The sequence below is a fragment of the Dendrobates tinctorius genome, unplaced genomic scaffold, assembly GCF_039654945.1.
Source record: "Dendrobates tinctorius isolate UK_male_01 unplaced genomic scaffold, ASM3965494v1 ptg000032l, whole genome shotgun sequence".
Taxonomy (NCBI): domain Eukaryota; kingdom Metazoa; phylum Chordata; class Amphibia; order Anura; family Dendrobatidae; genus Dendrobates; species Dendrobates tinctorius.
In genome coordinates, this window is record NW_027361700.1 from 7,661,929 (window position 1) to 7,677,283 (window position 15,355).

At 47.4% G+C, this 15,355-nt stretch overlaps 1 long non-coding RNA gene across 1 annotated transcript; it reads right to left on the minus strand.

The window, feature by feature from the left end:
* Positions 1 to 1,905: 1,905 nt before the first annotated feature.
* LOC141086388 (uncharacterized) lies at positions 1,906 to 9,733 on the minus strand. The gene is made up of 2 exons (XR_012231586.1): positions 9,704 to 9,733; positions 1,906 to 2,908 (listed from the first exon to the last, which is right to left on the minus strand). It is a non-coding gene; the product is annotated as an uncharacterized lncRNA (long non-coding RNA).
* Positions 9,734 to 15,355: the final 5,622 nt, after the last annotated feature.

A 15,355-nucleotide genomic window follows, 5' to 3' on the forward strand; every position in this document is an offset into this window, starting at 1 on the left:
GTCAGTTGTTCCTAACAACTCTACTTGTATGATAGACAGCTGTAGCCTCTCTCAGGGACTCTTTTCTCCAGAGTCCTGGCTCTCTATTCAGTTGCTGTTGTGCCCCAAGTCTTGGATGGGAGTAGTGCATTTACAGCCAACTACTCCACCGGTGTCTGCTGCAGAACTATAAGTGTCCATACAACCACGGGGACCGGGCCCCGGCCTTGCGCTGAGAACCTATAGGCAGGGTTCCTCTTCCAACCCACAACTCCTCTCTGTTCTCCTACTCCTTCGTTCAGCGCTGTTCCTTCTCTCTCTTATGGAAGCTTAGGTTGCAGTTCTACGTCTTTCTCCTTCTGTTCCTTTCCCGTGCCAGCTGGCTCAGATCACTGAGGCAGCTGCAGAACTCCATCCTCTCTCTCTCTCTCGGACCCGTCCTCAGTCTCTCCTGACTGACTGTCCTTCCTCTCGCCTGACCTCCTGTCAGACTGACCTGTCATTCTAAACCTTCCCAACCTTTTATATATCTCAACTCCACCCACCTCCCAGCACATCTCGTGTTACGAAGCAAGGACCCACGAAAGGTGCTCTGCTACCCTCTAAGCATGGAGCCGCAATCTGGTACATTGCTGAACTATCCTGTGTGTGGGTGCAGGTGTTGGAGTGTGGAAAGGAGTTCCCAACTTACCTATTTGGTGGGGCACCACACCTTAGGAGAAGATGCAGTACCTCTGTGGCGACTGAGCCTCACGGGCGCCACATATGCAGCATCAATAGTAAAAGACAGGATGTTAAAAAAAATAAAAAATACTGATATACTCACCTTCTGTCGGCCCCCGGAATCCTCCCGCCTCTCAGCCACCTTGCAAGCATCTTCCGTTCCCAGGGATGCCTTGCGACAATGACCTCTAATGATGTAGCGGTCATTCGCACAATACATCCCTGGGAACGGAAGATGCTGGCAGCATGGCTGAGAGGCGGGAGGACTCCGGGGGCCGACAGAAGGTAAGTATATCACTATTTTTTATTTTAATTCTGTTTTTTTACAGGAATATGGTACCCAGGGCATGGAGGAGAGTCTCCTCTCTTCCAGACCCTGGGTACCATCTGCAGATGAAGCGCTCACTTTACGCATGGTGGGCATAGCCACATGCGTAAAGTGAGTGCTTCAATGCAATCCTATGGCGGCGGAATCACCGCGATTCCGCAGAAATAATGGACATGCTGCGGATTTTACCGCTATGCAATTCCGCAGTGGTAAAATCTGCAGCATTTACACAGAAACTGCGGAATCCCATAGGATTGCATGGGGATGCGTTTTTTTAAAGAATTTTTTTAAGCATTTCCGCGGCCGCAAAAGCGGCGGGAACGCTAAGAAAACGCAACCTGGGCACACAGCCTAAAAGAGGAATAAGGCATAAATTAATAAACTGGGCAAAAACTAAACTAGACATCAAAAAAGGTGCATATGTAATAATGAATTACAACCCTATGAGCCCATAAACTGTTATGCTTAGCTTTACAAGGAGCTCCAAGAAAATCTGTCAACTGCATCACGTTGTCATTAACCTATATATAGCACCACTCCAGTGGGTTTTTTCTTTTATTTCAGCGTTGGAGTGGTGCTGCTAATCAAAGTTCCCTGCCTCTAGTATTCTAGTCACCAGCTGCCATCTTCAGCTCTTCCGGCGCAATCATCTGTCACCACAAGTCTGACTGACTGGAAGTCAGAGATAACGGTCACAAGCCCACATTGTAAGACTATGAGAGCCTCATTCTGGCCTCATGTTGTGGCTACCACCTGCACAGACAGTGTAGCCACCAATACAGAGCACCATGAACATCTGGAGACAAGGAGGTCTCATGGCATGTATACGAAGTGATATGTGGGGAAAATGGGCAACAGCAGGACAAAGTATCGAAAAGGTTTGAAAAATGAGGCTTTAATTAGGGCGTGATCACCTTTAATGAGCAATTACAATACATACTATTATTTCTACAATAGTGCACTAGATGACATGGTTCCGTGTGTCCAGTGTCCTTATGATGCCTCGTGATCCAGTGCCATTACAACACCCAGTGATCCAGAGGACTCTGTAATCCTTGGCGAGTCATGTGAAGGTCTCTCACCTTTGATATTCCAAATAGGATTAAAAAGAAAAAAAAGCTAAAATTTATTTGGAAATGATTGTCTTGGCATAAAAACATTTTGTAAAGCAAGCCCCAAAGCCAAGCCAGTCTGGAATGGTTTCCAGGCTTATATATGGCTTTACACACGTTAGTGATGAAATACAGGGGCATAACTATAGTAGGTGCAGGGGTTGCAACTCACCAGGGCCCTGGAGCCTAAGGGGCCCAAAATGTCCCTTTGTTCTATATGAAAAGACCATTACTATTAAAGACTTTGCAATAGTTGGGGGCCCTCTTGGAGCTTTTGCATTGGGGCCCATGAACTTCAAATTACGCCACTGATTAAACAGAAGTGTTCACAGATGAATAATTTAGTGCTTCACATAAAATAAGAATATTTGGTAAGTTATAAAATGGGCTTTAGTGGAATACTTTGTGTGCAGAGCTGTGCAGGGGATGCCGGGGTGGACAACGGACACACATGGAACTAAACAGAACAGAAAGCAATAATTGGAACATATATATTGAAAAAATGGGAGTTTGATCAATAAATGCTGGAAGATTATTCCTTACTTGCTGCACAGAAAACCCTTAGTCAGTACCAGTTGGTGCAGCTGATCATAAATCTCATGTCGTCCACTTTTCTGTTTCCTAGTTGTACTTGCGGCGCACTCGCCTTTTCTTCTATTCCAGGACTGATCTGGGTCTCATCTGTTTTTGCAGCATCACCTTTAATTTTCTCATCAGTTGACCTTGTTTTTCCTGTCTGCTTAAAATCTCTCTCTTTCTCCATTATCTGTAAAGCAAGTACAAAACCACATAAAGAAATAATTAGAGCCACCAAGTAAAGAGTTTCTCATGGAGAGATGCATCAAAATTTCGAGAAGGGTAACGTTTCGCCTTGTGGAGAGTGAAATGCCAGTGTAAGGAGACTCATAAGCCATGCAGGCTCCTCTGGGAAATTAAATATGCTAATTGCTCCTTCAGAGAGGAAGATGATTTGAACTCTAGTGCCACCTATTGGAAGTAGCAATCCTAAAAGTCAATATTGACCCTTTAATGAGCCTTGCCACATGACTTAGAGTAAAAGTCAAAACCAGAATCTCAATTTGCAGACATGTGTTTCGGGGTATTTCCTCTTCTCAGTGTAAAGCATGAGATGTGATTTGGTTAGGCGAGAGCCCTCTGACTGGTGTCTAAGGCCAGAGTCACATTACCGTTCAAATATCGCATATCACTCGACCCAGTGTTACTCTATGGAGCAGCTCACATTTGCGTTTATTTTCTCATGGCGAATTGCCATGCAAGAACAATAGCAGCATGATGCGAGTGGCACCGAGACTTGGCTGTCTCGGCTCACTCGCACCCATATAAGTCTATGGGTGCAAGTAATACAATGTACAGCACTCGGATATTAACCGAGTACAGTGCGATACACCCTGATGCCAGCAGCGGAGGAGGTGGAGAAATTACTTTCTCCACAGCTGTGCTCAGATCCTCTCTGTGCATGAGGATCGGAGCATAGTAGCAGGACACTCGGCTCCCGCTCGCAGCAGAAGATAAGGGTCATTAGCATCTCGCAACGGATGCCACACGTTGGTGTGACTCCAGCCTAAGGGGTAACGTTTCTCCTTGTTGAGAGTGACATGTCTGACATACCAGAATTAGGAGACTTCTAGGCCATGCTATTCTTTCCACAAGGAGAAACAATACAAACTTAGGGTATGTTCCCACGGTCAGTAAACGCTGCGGGTACATCCGCAACATCCAACCCGCAGCGGCCAGATGTTACAGCATAGTGGATGGGATTTCATGATAGCCCATCTCCACTATGCGTGCAGGGACGCCTCCGGCTTCCCTGCATATAAGCACATGCGGCGCAACTTTCCAGATCGCAGAATGTCTATTTATCTTGCGGAGACACTCAGTCTCCGCAAGATAAAGTCACCCATACAATGTAATGGATGCGGTGATTCCGTATGGTTATTATTATTTATTATAGCACCATTTATTCCATGGTGCTTTACATGTGAGGAGGGGTATACATAATACATAGAAGTACAGTAATCTTAAACAATACAAGTCACGACTGGTACAGGATGAGAGAGGACCCTGCCCGCGAGAGCTCACAATCTACAAGGGATGGGTGAGGATACAGTAGGCGAGGGTAGAGCTGGTCGTGCAGCGGTTTGGTGGATCGGTGGTTACTGCAGGTTGTAGGCTGGTTGGAAGAGGTAGGTCTTCAGGTTCTTTTTGAAGGTTTCCATGGTAGGCGAGAGTCTGATATGTTGTGGTAGAGAGTTCCAGAGAAGGGGGGATGCGTGGGAGAAATCTTGTGTGCGATTGTGGGAAGAGGAGATAAGAGGGGAATACAGGAGGAGATCTTGTGAGGATCGGAGGTTTCGTTTAGGTAAGTATCGGGAGATGAGGTCACAGATGTATGGATGACTCAGGTTGTGGATGGCTTTGTATGTCATGGTTAGGGTTTTGAACTGGAGTCTTTGGGAAATAGGGAGCCAGTGCAGGGATTGACAGAGGGGAGAGGCTGGGGAATAGCGGGGGGACAGGTGGATTAGTCGGGCAGCAGAGATTAGAATAGATTGGAGGGGTACAAGAGTGTTAGAGGGGAGGCCACAGAGAAGGAGGTTGCAGTAGTCAAGGCGGGAGATGATGAGGGCATGGACTAGGGTTTTTGCAGATTCTTGGTTGAGTAATGTACGGATCCGTGAAATAGTTTTGAGTTGAAGTCGGCAGGAAGTGGAAAGGACTTGGATATGTGGTTTGAAAGAGAGATCAGTGTCAAGGATAACCCCGAGGCAGTGAGATTGTGGGACTGGAGAGAGTGGGCAGCCATTTACTTTAACGGGAATCTGTCACCCTTTTTTTTGCCTTGCAGCTGCCGGCATAGACATCGGGGGCTTATCTACCGCATTCTGCAGATGTAGATTCTGTGTAATGTTATACTCACCGAGGTGGGCGGTCCGATCTGATGGGTGTCGCCGTCCTGTCCGGCGCCTCCCTTTTCATGCGATGACTTCCTCTTCTCCCGTCCTGAAATGGCTCCGGCACAGGCACATTGATCTGCCCTGTTGAGGGCAGAGCAGAGTCCTGCAGTGCGCAGGCGTCGGGAGAGGTCTGGCGCCTGCGCACTGCAGAATTTTGCTCTGCCCTCAACAGGGCAGAGCAATGCGCCTGCGTCGAAGCCATTACAGGACGGGAGAAGAGGACGTCATCGCATGAAGAAGGGAGGCGCCGGAAGGGACGGCGACACCCATCGGACCGGACCGCCCACCTCGGTGAGTATAATATAACGTGTTTTTCTTCTCTTTCAGGTTACATCGGGGGCTCATCTACAGCATTACAGAATGCTGTAGATAAGCCCCCAATGTCTATGCCGGCAGCTGCAAGGCCAAAAAAAGGGTGACAGATTCCCTTTAATGGATAGGTCCATTGGGGGGGGTCGCGTGAGATGGGGGAAAGATGATTAATTCTGTTTTGTCCATATTAAGTTTTATAAATCTAGCTGAGAAGAAAGATGAAATAGCAGACAGACATTGAGGAATTCTGTTTAGTAGGGAGGTGATATCTGGCCCAGAGATGTAGATCTGTGTTAGGAATGGCGGAACGCACTAAATAAAAGTATAAATAAAGTGCGTTCGCCGCTCGGGGTCCACCGTGCAGAAGGTGAAATAAACGCTGCTAAGTGGTGGCAGAAGCAATCCGAGGCCGAAGGTGTAAATGGAGAAGAGCAGGGGCCCTAGAACTGAACCTTGTGGGACTCCGACGGATAGGGGGCGCAGTGAGGAGGTGCTGTGCGAGTGGGAGACGCTGAATGTCTGGTCTTAGGTATGACGCAATCCAAGATAGGGCCAAGTCTGTGATACCAAGAGAGGAGAGGGTCTGTAGTAAAAGGGAATGGTCCACTGTGTCAAAGGCAAAGGACAGGTCCAAGAGGAGGAGGAGGACAGAGTAGTGTCGCTTGGCCTTGGCGGCTAGTAGGTCATTGGTGACCTTAGCTAGGGCAGTTTCAGTGGAGTGGTGTGGCCGGAAGCCTGAATGTAATCGGTCAAGGAGGGAGCAAGAAGAGAGGTGGGAGGACAGTTCAAGATGGACGTGTTGTTCCAGTAGTTTTGAGGCATAGGGGAGAAGTGATATAGGGCGATAGCTAGGTAGGATGGTCAAGAGAGGACTTTTTGAGGATAGGTGTGATTGAGGCATGTTTAAAGCTTGAGGGGAAAACACCAGTTGTTAGTGATAGGTTGAAGAGGTGGGTTAGGGTTGGGATGAAGACTGTGGTGAGGTTTGGAATGAAGTGGGATGGGATTGGGTCAAGTGCACAGGTAGTGAGATGTGATCTTGAGAGTAGATGGTGGAGAAGTTGGTTTTGGAGGAGGAGGGCAGGGCAGTTAGGAGGAAGGGCACTGGGGATTGTTGACCAAAACTGTCTCTGATGTTATCAATCTTCTCCTTGAAAAATGAGGCAAAGTCTTCAGCTGAGATGAGTGGGGAAGGAGGAGGTGTCGGGGGGAGGAGGAGAGAATTTAAGGTGTTGAATAACTGTTTAGGGTTGTGAGACAGGGAGGATATGAGAGATGAGAAGTAGGTTTGTTTTGCTGCAGCGAGTGTGTCCTAGAAAGTAGTGATGGACTGTTTGAATGCGATGAAGTCCTCATTGGAGTGGAATCTTTTCCATCTCTGCTCAGCAGCCCTGGAAGCCTGCCTCAGTTCTTTGGTCAGACAGGTGTGCCAGGGCTGTCTGTTGATTTTGCGAGCTTTGGTATGTTTGAGAGTGGCAACTGATTTCAAAGCTACAGCTATTGTGTTGTTATATAGAGCGGCATCCACATTGTGTAGGGAGCTTATGTCTGTAAGAGGGAGGAGGGATTCAGAAAATGAGTGTAGATCAAGGTGTTGAAGATTTCTGCGAGGGTGTGCAAGTTTTTGAGAAGGGGATTGTGGACCTGAGGAGGAGAGGGAAGAGAATGCAAGTAGGTTGTGGTCAGAGAGAGGAAGAGGTGAGTTAGAGAAGCTAGATAGAGAGCAGAGGCGGGTGAAGATGAGTCTAGTGTGGGCCATCTTTGTGAGTGGCTGCAGAAGACCATTGAGTGAGGTCAAAGGAGGAAGTGAGAGATAGAAGTTTAGTGGTAGCTGAGAGGGAAGTGTCAATGGGGATGCTGAAGTCGCCCAAGATGATAGTGGGGATATCAGTGGAAAGGAAATGAAGTAGCCAGGTGGTGAAGTGGTCAAAGAAGGTGATGGCTGGCCCTGGGGGGTGGTAAATGACAGCTAATTGGAGGTTGGAGGGGGAGTAGATGTGCACAGAGTACACCTCAAAGGAAGGGAGGGTAACAGAGGGTGGCAGAGGGATTGGGGTGAAGGAGCAGTTATCTGACAGGAGAAAACCAACTCCTCCACCATGCTTGCTGCTGGGTCGGGGTGGGAAAGGTGGAATCCACCATACGAGAGTGCAGCAGGAGAGGCTGTGTCAGAGGGGGTGAGCCAGGTTTCGGTGATGGAGAGGAAGGAAAGTTTGTTAGTAATAAAAAGATCAATGAACACATGCGGAATCACCTGAGTTCAATAGTCGGCAGCGATTTGGATGGAGCAGACATGTGCTGCGTCCAAAGCCCTGCCGGTTTCTGACCGTTGGAACATACCCTTAAGGGCCTTTTACACATAGCGATATCGCTAGCGATATCGCTAACGCGTCACCGATTTTGTGACGCAGCAGCGATATCGCTACATGTGACACTCACTTCCGACCAGCCCCCCCCGCTGGCTATCGCTTATCGCGCAAGATCGTCCTGGTCCATTTCTCGTCGTGGGCTTCCTGCTGGCGCCGACGAGCGAGCCATGGATGCGGGCGGAAGACAGTCATCATCTCTGTGTCTCACAGGTGAACAACGACCGCCGAGCATCGCTGCGTCGCTGGTGAGATCTGCCTGTTTGGCAGCTCACTAGCGACCATTTAGCGATGCACCAGCGATCCTGACCGGGTCATATCGTGGTCGGGATCGCTGGTGCATCGCTAAATGTAACGGGGCCTTTAGACTCCAGTCAGAGGCCTCTTATACAGTCAAATCAGATCTCATGCTTTGCACTGAGCAGGGGCAACACCCTGAAACATGTGACTTCAAATTGAGATTATGGTTTGGCTTTTATCCTAAGGGGTTGCTCACACTTGTGATGAGATCGGATTGCACTGGGCCCACTGGGAGGGTGTGTGCACACGCTGCGGATTCTGCTGCGGTTCCGCAGCGGATTTGGCCGCTGCGGGTCCACAGCAGTTTTTGCTGCGGTGTACAGTACCATTATTCCCTATGGGAATAAAAAAAACGCTGTGCAGACGGTGCAGATTTTTCCGTGCGGTTTTCCTGCGGTTTTGAAACCGCAGAAAGAATTGACATGTCAATTCTTTCTGCGGATTCCGCTGCGGTTTGCCATCTCCTCCATTGTGGAGATGAAAAACCGCAGGGCAAAACCGCAGAGCAATCCGCAGGTAAAACCGCAGGTCTTTTGACCTGCAGATTTACCTGCGGATTTTACAAAATCTGCGCGGCCAAATCCGCACCCCATTCCGCAGTGTGTGCACGTAGCCTTAAACCATAGGGCAAGTCACATCTGCGATATTTTTTATCATGCCGATTTGGCATGCAAAAAAAATTGCAGCATGCTGTGAATGGCTATGAGAATTGGATCATGTGCTCTCATACAACTCTATGGTTACATGTGAAACATCGCACTGCACTCTGATATCACCCGAGTAAAACTGTCAGATTCTCCAGTAAAGAGGTTGGCCAAGTTCTCTTGTCAGCTTTCCTCACACCCAGACCAGCACTTCTGTCTATACAATAGCTGCTGGTGGAGGAGCATGTGACCAGACCTGTCCACCAGCTTTTTGTCTAAGATGCATTCTTATATTCAGCCTCCAGGTGGCAGCATAATGAAGTGACTGAGATATACTGATTGCGACACATGGCTCTAAAACACACCAGTACTATTTTTTTTGCTTTGCATATGTGGAAAAGACTGAGATCTGAATGACGGCTTACACAGACCCTAAAACGCGTCTGTATTGCCAAGTCTATGGAACCCATACATTCATCAAAGCATTCTACAAGTTGAGAATACATGTATAATACTGCCTATAGTCATGTAGATTGTAAGCCCACGAGGGCAGGGCCCTCTCCCCTATATACCACATGCTTATTTTGTTTTATGTATGTACCCCTTTTCACATGTACGGCATTATTAAAAATAAATGACAATAATAATAGTTGTGCATAAACTCCAAGCGTAACCATAGGGACTGGGTACATGGAGCCTAATGGCCCATTTATAATAATCACAGAATGTTTCCGGCCTGAGATCAGCAGTGTAAATGGACCAGAAACGGTTATGGGGCCATTGCTTATCTTGTAACACAACATAGTGCCAGTGTGAATACAGAATGGATGTAGCTCTGCAGGACAAACGCAGCTACAATATACCCGGCAGGATGGCACCCCACTCCCACTGATCATCGTACATGACCCACTCTGCAAACGCTTCCATTTCCCATCTCACAGCAGAAGAATAAAGAATGTCATACCCTTCCTTGTGTCTAGGAGGAGTCTGGTGACATCACATTGTGCTGAAGGAAGTGTGTACAGGACTGTGCCTGCAGCTGATCTTAAAGGGAAACTACACCCAAAAAGATCCCTACATCAGCGGTAAAGGCAATAGTACGCTATTGTTTCTGGTCCGGCTGATGTCGCCCCAGTGTTAACTTCAGCAGGGTTTTGTCACACTCAAGCATCCCTGGGAACGCACATTTCACAATAATCTTGTAGAGTAAACAGGCTGTCAATCAGCCGATAAACAACAAAATGCTCCTTCAGCGGGTGAAATTATTTCTACAGTGCCAATACGAGGTGTTACTAAAATGTTTCACCACCGGATAGGTGTCGGTAATGTACGTTCCCTGTGTATTGTAAAATACTAAGGCTATGTGCCACGATCCGGAAGTAGCAGCGTTTTGGATGCAGCATATGTTCGCGGCGTCTAAAGCGCTGCTTTCTATTGAACGCAGGTAATTCTGCATGTTTTCACTGAATCATGGGGATTTACCGCATCCAATACATTCTATTGGTGAAATTTCTGTGGTGGAGACTAGCATGTCCACAAGAGAAATTGACATGCTGTGGATTTGAAAGACGGGCCGCATGTCAGTGTGCGCGGGTGATCCACAGGCACACATAGATGCATAGTGGACACATTTCCAGAAATCCCATTCGCTATTCTGTAACATCGGGCCACTGCGGGTTTGACACTGCATAAATACGCAGCGTCAAAACTGCAGCAAATCCTTAACATGGGAATGTACCCTTACCGATCACCATCTTCTGCTGTTTTCAGCGCCTCTCCTATCCTCTTTTGCTACATGTGATGGGTGTTCTGACTGACCAGATTACCCCAGTGTTTGCTGAGCTGACTGGTGGTCACTTCTCAATGGAAAGCTATGAGATCTACGCCACATTCACACATTCAGCATTTTGTCAGTATTATACGTCATGATTTGTAAGTCAAAACCAGGAGTGGAACAATCAGAGGAAACATATAACAGAAACATCACCACTCACCACTTCTGTATTTGTAAGCTAAAATCAGGAGTGGGAGAAAAATGCAGATCTATATATATAAAACTGAATGTTTGTATGTGTGTATCACCATCCAATCACGAAGCATCTTTCATTTCACCAGAGCTGTTCAAAAGAAGCTGAGCTGTGATTGGTTGCTATGAGCAACAGTTTTCCTTGCCACCAATCACTAAGCATCTCTCATTTCACCAAAGCTGGTTAAGAGAAGCTGAGCTGTGATTGGTTGCTATGAGCAAGTTTACCCACTTGACAACACCTCAGCAGACACTGACATGGTGGGAGAAATCTAGCATCCCTGGGAACATAAGCTCCCAGCCATTATCTGCCCCCAAAAAGGAGCAGAGAGCACATAACAGAAATGAATCCCCCCTCCCGTGCCCATATACACATCACACATCCTCCATCCTATAGGCACATCTTTCCTCTTAAAGGGATCATAGGTATGGAAGTCAGAGCAAATCCATCCAGCGCTTTGGTTTTGACCCCAGGCCTCTCTTAAAGGGATCCCCGGTATGGAAGTTAGGACCATTCCACTCAGCTCTGTGGTTCTGACCCCAGGGTCTCTTAAAGGGATCATTGGTATGGAAGATAGGGCAAATCCACTCTGCGCTTTGGTACTGACCCCAGGCCTCTCTTAAAGGGATCCCCGGTATGGAAGTTAGGACCGTTCCACTCAGCTCTGTGGTTCTGACCCCAGGGTCTCTTAAAGGGATCATTGGTATGGAAGTCAGGGCAAATCCACCCAGCGCTCTGGTTCTGATGCCAGGCCTATCTTAAAGGGATCCCCGATATGGGAGTTAGGACCGTTCAACTCAGCGCTCTGGTTCTGACCCCAGGCTGATGGGATGATGTGGGATATTAGGGGTAGTAGTCCAGTGGCTCTGGCTGACGGGATGATGTAGGATATTAGGGGTAGTAGTCCGGTGGCTCTGGCTGACGGTATGATGTGGGATATTAGGGGTAGTAGTCCGGTGGCTCTGGCTGATGGGATGATGTCGGATATTAGGGGTAGTAGTCCGGTGGCTCTGGCTGACGGGATGATGTGGGATATTAGTGGTAGTAGTCCGGTGGCTCTGGCTGATGGGATGATGTGGGATATTAGGGGTAGTAGTCCGGTGGCTCTGGCTGACTGGATGATGTAGGATATTAGGGGTAGTAGCCCGGCAGCTGTGACGGGATGATGTGGGATATTAGTGGTAGTTGTCCGGTAGCTCTGGCTGACGGAATGATGTGGGATATTATAGTGAATGTGGCTATGTGGAGTGGGCGGGGCTATACACTCAGCTATATATATATATATAATCATTATAATTTGTTATAACTAACCGTAGTTAGTTACTATGCCCGGGCAGCGCCAGGCTCTTCAGCTAGTGTAAAATATTGACCAAATACTGAATGTGTCAAAGAGGCCTTAGACCACATTCTCGTTCACTATTTGGTCAGTATTTTACACCAGTATTTGTAAGTAAAAATCAGAAGTGGAACAGTCAGAGGAGAAGTATAAGGTTAAGTGCCCACGTTGCAGAAATGCTGCGAAAATGTCTGCAGCATTTCCGCAACTCCCCGCCGCGGGTAAAACGCATGCGGAATTCGCATGCATTTTCCTGCAAAACACAAGCGTTTTGCAAGCGTTTTTAGCTTGCAGAATGTTTGCGCTTTCCAAGTGATTTGAAGCATCGCTTGGAAAGGTGATTGACAGGTTGGTCACACTTGTCAAGCATAGTGCTTGACAAGTGTGACAAACTTTTTACTATTGATGCTGCCTATGCGGCATCAATAGTAAAAGATAGAATGTAAAAAAAAAAAATATGGTTATTCTCACCTTCCGATGGCCCCCGGAATCCTCCCTCCTCAGCGGTGCTCCCGGTACGTTCTGTTCCCAGGGATGCTTTGCGTGAAAGACCTTTGTGACGTCACGCTCGCGAGACTGCGACGTCATCTCAGGGGATTCGCAAAATGCATCCCTGGGAACGGAAGATACTGGCAGCGTGGCTGAAAGGCGGGAGCACTCCGGGGCCATCAAAGGGTGAGTATATCACTATTTTTTATTTTAATTCTATTTTTTACAGGTATATGTATAAATACCAAATGAAACAGCCAGCCTACATACGGGATGCATTCTAGTTGGCACTGGGCAGCCCCCCTATATGGTGTTACTAAGAGGTTGTGAACCAGAAGCCCTGCATTCCCTGTGTGAACACTGCCACATGCGGATTATTTCTTCTGCACTGGTGTACTACACGGCCAATCCCTGATTGTAGGCTGGCTGTTTCATTTGGTATTTATGCACCTGTGCAGCTGCCATTTTACTTGGGTCTGCTGCACCCTGGATTAGTGCAGATGCATTTGGGCCTGTCAGGTTTGTAACTGATTTTTTTGGATTTTTTTTTTTCCTCTTTCTGAAGACTGCTGACTTGACAGATGTTCAGAAGGCAGTCATTGACACACTCCACAAGGAGGATAAGCCACAAAAGGTCATTGGTAAAGAAGTTGCTGTTCAGAGAGTGCTGTATCCAAGCATATTAATGGAAAGTTGAGTGGAAGGAAAAAGTATGGTAAAAAAAAGGTGCACAAGCAACCAGGATAACCGCAGCACTGAAAGGATTGTTAAGAAAAGGCCATTCAAAATTTGGGGGAGATTCACAAAGAGTGGGCTGCTGCTGGAGTCATTGCTTCAAGAGCCACCACACACAGAAGTATCCAGGACATGGGCTACAAGCAGGCTTCGACTGGCCCACAGGAAACAGAAGAATCCTCTGGTGGGACCCAGTGCAAGAGTGGGTCATCACTCTCTAACATGAGCAGCACTTGGCACAATGTACTTGAATCACTATGTACAGACACAGGTGACATGTTATTCATTTACCAATCTATCCAATTCACTGTTGCATAAATGTGTGATTGAGGATAATGTCACATTTGTATGTTGCTGAAAACTGGGGCCCTGTAGTTAGTTACTGGTGGGCCCTTGGCACCCCAGTCCGACACTGTCTACAAGTGTCGCATTCCTTGTGTCAAGCCACTCATGACCAATAGTCAACAGCAGAAGCATCTTACCTGGGCTAAGGAGAAAAAGAACTGGACTGTTGCTCAGTGGTCCAATGTGTTGTTTTCAGATTAAAGTAAATTTTGCATTTCATTTGGAAATCAAGGTCCCAGGGTCAGGAGGAAGAGTGGAGAGGCACACAATCCAAGATGCTTGAGGCCTAGTGTGAAGTTTCCACAATCAGTGATGGTTTGGGGAGCCATGTCATCTGCTGGTGTAGGTCCACTGTGTTTTATCAAGACCAAAGTCAGTGCAGCCGTCTACCAGGAAATTTTAGAGCACTTCATGCTTCCTTCTGCAGACAAGCTTTTTGGAGATGGAAATGCCATTCTCTAGCAGGACTATATACTACTCTTACAAACTAGTTTCTGCCCTCAATTCCTTTCCTGCAGTGAACCTGTAAATTCCGAGCCCGTCTTTTCTCTGTTTATCATTCTGTCACAGCTTGATGTGAAATATTCCCAGCAGACAAATCTGCTTCACCCTTCAGCATCACCATTATTTCTATATTTAAATAACTTTTTTTGTCTGACAAGGACTATACAGTCAATACGTGATTGAGTATAGTTAAACTTAAAAGCTGCAGGTGTTTGAACAGGTTCTGTGTCGTTTCCTGTTGGTAGTGCACCTAAAGCCCCCGTTACACACAGCGAGATCGCTAAAGTGTCACCGATTTTGTGACGCAGCAGCGATATTGCTAGCGATATCGCTATGTGAGATACTTACCTCCGACGCTCCCCCGCTGGTTATCGCTGATCGCGCAAGAACATCCTGGACCGTTTCTCGTCGGCCACTTCCTGCTGGGCTTCCTGCTGGCGCCGACAAGCGACGCGTGGACGCGGGCGGGAGGACGTCTTCATCGCCGCGTCTGATAGGTAACGACCGCCGACCGCTGCTATGTCGCTGGCGAGATCTGCCTGTTTGGCAGCTCACTAGTGACCATTTAGCGATGCACCAGCGATCCTGACCGGGTCGTATCATGGTCGGAATCGCTGGTGCATCGCTAAATGTAACGGCACCTAGCTATCATTACAAGGCACATCCAGCCATTAATTCCTACATGTTTCTTCATTCAGCTAGGCATCATAAGTGTTTTGCCTATTAGTTACGCCCTCGTAAATGTGGGGATCCGTGACGAGGTTTACGAGCTTACGTATTTTGGCCAAAATATCAACTAATACCTCACATTTTTTAATGTGTTTTTTGCACTTTTTTATTCGGGGTGCAGTTGGGCCCATTTGGTCTTGTAAACTGTGGTGTCTATTCACATGGGATGCATCTTGATAGCGCTGGGTAGCCCGTCTGATCTAATAGAAGGGCATAACTAATAGGCTCTTAACCTGGATGCTGTGCATTGCCATACTGTGAACAATGCCACATGCAAGTTTTCATTGTGCATTTATATACCAAGCAGCCGCCCCCTCCATGGATTGGTAGGATGTGAGCGGCTGTCTCATCGGTATTTTTGCACCTATGTTGCCGACATCTTAACTATATGGGTACACTGCATCTCTGCCTTTTTTGCTGTATGTTCCCATAAGATGCTCCATAGAATATG